This window comes from Cibotium barometz, chromosome 56 (assembly GCF_041138505.1).
Source record: "Cibotium barometz isolate CiBa-2024 chromosome 56, ASM4113850v1, whole genome shotgun sequence".
Taxonomy (NCBI): domain Eukaryota; kingdom Viridiplantae; phylum Streptophyta; class Polypodiopsida; order Cyatheales; family Cibotiaceae; genus Cibotium; species Cibotium barometz.
In genome coordinates, this window is record NC_141101.1 from 33,729,830 (window position 1) to 33,734,532 (window position 4,703).

Here is a 4,703-nt window from a genome sequence, read left to right on the forward strand (position 1 = left end):
CTTTCCTTTGCCACTTCTCCTGTCGTGTTTATCTCCTTTTCCTATCTTGCTTCATTTTTGGGTGACCTTTTTTGAAATTATGTTCGGAACGAACCCATGGTATGCCTTTAGTCTATACCCGTTTACTGGCCTCATCAATCTCATACCATCAATGTTTCAAGCACAAAGTTTCCAATTCCTAACTTTCTTTGGATTCTATATTATCTTGTCCACCTCATTTTCAACTTGCCAAGATGTGGCCCCATTCTCGAATTGAACAATAGGACTAATGCCCCACTTCAAAGACATTGAACTTGTTGTTCCTATCTACTTGTAGTTTTTTTCCCTTTTGCATTATTTCACTAGTCCACATGCTAAGCAGTCTCTTTTCATCCAAATCCAGTAATTGCTTAATTTTGTGATGTCCTGACTCTTCTAGGCTCAACCTTTATGTCTGCTATCCGCAGACTAGGCACTAAGAATTCCATAGGCACTAGTACTTCCAGGCCATACACCATGCTGAAAGGTGTGAGGCCAGTTGTGTTCTTATTGATTTTCCTAAAAGCAGTTTCATGTCCCTATCTGTTTTTATTTACTATTTTGATTAGAACTCCTCTCAAGGTCATGTCAGTTGATTCGGCTATGCCATTTTCCTAGGGACAATATACTGATTTCTTATGCATTACCATGTGTTGTTCTGTCAATTTCTTGATCACCTTATTTAGAAAGTGGGTGCCTTCATCAGTTTTACTAGCTCAATTGGGCACCCAAACCTTGTCATAAATGACTTCAAACAAGGCTGCCTTACAATCCCTCATTGTAACATTCCTCCCTCTCCGGCTTTTGAGGTGTAAAGGTGTAAGAACCTCCCCTTCTGTTCTTGTAATTATCCCCTCTCTGAAATAGAAGAAAGATCTTGTTTTACCCTGTTTTGGCCTAGAAAGAGAAAATATCTAGAGAGAGATAATCCAAAATTGAGATATCTTTGGATATAAAAATCCTCCTAATGTCTAAAATAGATTCTCCTAAATCAGAAGTTCAAAATGGACTTTCCAATGTGCATTAGGAATTAATTGAAAATGGTATAAGAGACCTTAGCCTAAGGGTCTACATTTCAGAAATTTTTGAATTATGGTCCAATTAAGGTTTCAATGGACCAATTGGATTAATCCAAGTGCTGGGATGAGATAAATCCAAAGAATAAAAGAAAATACCCAAAAATGAGTAAATACTCATAAGATGAAGAGTTGATTGAGTATAGTTTATTAGTTAAAAATTAAGAGAAATTACTTAAAAAATGAGATATTTTTGAGCAATGATGCATTTTTAACACCTTGGTAGAGAGAGACCTTTGAGGTAGGCGCCTTTTTCACATGTGTGGAAGTGTTTTTTTATTCAAAAATTTGTGATATTTTTATCTCTCCTCTCTCCTAGATCAAACCAAATCAAAAAGGGAGCTAAACTGGTTCAAATCTTATCCAAATTGAGTCAAACTGAACCTAGAAAATTCAAGAACCCAGTTGGACTTGGTTAGTGGCCTCCCTTACCTATAAATAGACCCTCATTCTTTTGTATTTTCATATTGGAGTTATACCATGCTAGTATTATATTAAAATAATCATATTTTCTATTATCCCTTAAATTTTTCTCTCTCTTGGGAGCTTGGGGCTTCTCTCTCTCTACAATAACTCTTGGAGTTGCTCTTCTTCTCTTGGTGGACCAATTGATTGGTCGGGGGCTTCACTGTACTAACAAAGAATCAAGCCAAACTTGGAGGTAAAATTGATTTATATGTTTTTTTCAAATTATCTCAATAACTTTCTTCTTCTCAATCCCTCTCAAGCTTGAGAAGCTTTCTAAATGATTTTTTTAATTCAAATCAAGCTTTCCCTAAAAGTCTTAATGTTTAATTAAGAGAAAGTTAATCTTTATGCTTATTTATAATGCTTTCTTTAAGTAAATCTCTCTCTCTAAAAGAATAGCCATCTTTATGGCTAAATCCCTTGGAAAAGGATGCTTCTCAATGAAAGTCTCTCAATTCAAAGCTAAACTCTAGGCTTGATGACCTAGAGAGTAAGAAAATGATATTTTCATGATTTTGTGCTATTAAAATAATGGTAAATTCTTTTAGTGAGTAGTTAAAAACTACTTTAATTCATTCTAAATGAGAAATGGATTATCCTAACAATTTGAAAAAAGAAAAATGTTAAAATTAGCTTAATCTAGTGAGATAATCATAGTTATATTTATAATTATGGTTAAAATTATGATTTAAATTCACAGTTTGATTTTAAGCATAAAAGAGGAACTACTATCATATTTTCATTACAAGCTTTTACTTTTTTAGGAAAATTTGAGAATTGTCAAAACCAGAGTGAAGCTATGGTAAAATTTTTAGAAAACAATACATATCTTATTTTTATGCATAATGCTAAAAGAGGACTTCCTACTATATTCTAGGATTGGACATCCTATGCAAAAAGAATGATTTTCATCATATTCATGTGAAATAAATTTTTAGTAATTATGCATAAATATTTAATTAAAAGAAAAGAAAAATTTTTGACAAATTTATTTTTATGCAAAAAGAGGAATTCCCATGATATTTGAGATCCAACTAATTAAATGGTAAAAGAGGAATTTTGGCATAATTCAAATTATGAGTATTTATCAAAAGTAAAATTTTGAGTATTATTATTTTTATTAGAAAATATGCGTAGAATTAATTTTTATAAATCCCATGAATCTTTAATTCAAAAAGAAGAATATTGAATATATCTTACTTGAGAAATTTGAGAAAGAATGTGAAAATATTCATCGAGAAAACTTGGATAATTCTTATTCAGAAAAGAGAATCTAGAATCCTTGGGAGGATCGAGCATCGAATGAGTAAACGAAAGTTTAGAATTAATTCTCATTAATGAAGCTTAAGGAATGAAAATACATTACGTAAATGCTCTTTCTAAGTTTTTACTATTCAATTCTGATAAGGTTTATTTTCTCTTTTTAAACCTTCAACAACACTATGATACGTAAATTCAATGGGATTGAGAAAAAGTTCCTTTAACTAGGCCAAGCAATTGGCAGAAACTTAAAAAAGTCCTATCAGTATATCGAAAGTAGAAAACGGTACTAAAAGTGGATGTGATAAGATATAATGTGGATCTGAATGAATGTAAATGAATGTGATGGGATGGAAATAGATGTGATGTGATTAGATGACATGATGTGAATGTGATGTGATAAGATGTGAATGTGATGTGATGAGTTGTGAGTGGATGTGATGAGATGTGGTGAGATGTGGATGAGATGTGGTGTGATGTAGATGGATGAGAATGAGATGTGATGTGATAGATGTGCATGTGAATGAATGGATGGATGTGGATAGATGTGAATGTGAATGAATGATTGGATGTGGATGAATGTGATGAGCTATGAATGGATGTGGTGTGATATGGATAGATGTGAATGTGATGTAATGTGGATGGAATGAATGTAATGTGATGTGGATGGATGTAAACAAGATGTGATAAGATTAGAATGGATGTGATGAGATGTGAAGGAATGTGGGATGAGAATGGGTGTGATGGATGTGAATGGGTGTGATGAGATGTGAATGGTTGTGATGAGATGTGAGTGGATGTGATGAGATGTGAATGGATGCGTTGAGATGTGAATGGATGTGAATGTGATGTGAAGATATCTGAATGGATGTGAATGTGATGTGATGATATCTGAATGGATGTGGTAAGATGTGGTGAGATGTGTGGAAAGATGAGAGTTCGTTAGAAATTGTATTTATGAAACCTGTTTTTAAATGATTGTTTTAAGTCAAGAATGCTGGGGAAGCATTTTGACCATCTTGTGAATGAGATCATTGAGACCTAAGTGATAAAGCTGAATAGCTGATAGAGAGTCAATGGAGGACGTCTCGCATAGCAAGGTCAGCTGAGGTCTTGACCAGCCTCGGTTCGATTTAAATGGTGAGCTTCCGGTGTACGGTGGATGAGGGACCAAGGAAGCAGCCTATGAGTGAAGCACTAGGTGACCTGCGAAGGAGCCTAGAGGGTGCTCACCATACGGTGCTCGTGCTCTGGGTCGCTGAAGATACCCATGAGTGCGTCAGGGAAGAAATTGGAAAGGAGTTAGAGTTGTTTTCTGAACTCAGGCATGGATCTGGTTGATTGGCCTTGCTGGTCCTCAACGAATGAGTCCATGGCTCTTTTACATGGATTTGTTGGTTGATCTTGCTGGTCTTCAACAAAGAGTCCATCTGGATTTTCTTAAGTGAATATATTTTCGGGTGCTATGAGCTAGGAACTATTGATGAAAAGGCCCTTGAGTGAACAGGTTGTGAGCGTTCTGGTTACCAATGATGCCATAGGTACACCGATGAAGAAATTGGAATTCAACCTAGATATTTTGGAGGATTATGAGCAGTGATACTATGGTTTCATTAGAAGATGGTTTTAAAGATAGCTAAATCTTTGAAAAAGGCAATTTCATATTGGGTGTGTAAGTGGATCCCTAAAATGAGACTCAATTCTATGAAGTTACAATAGTTGAAGTAAATTCCGGATAGTCCTTATTCTATGGAAACGAATCAATAGCTATGCCTCTTAATGAGGAAAAAAGCGATGGTCTCTATGATCCAAGTACAAGTCTCTTCCTTGATCTGACCATGTGACTTACGAGTTTGGTCGGATCAATTTGGTTAGTTAAGG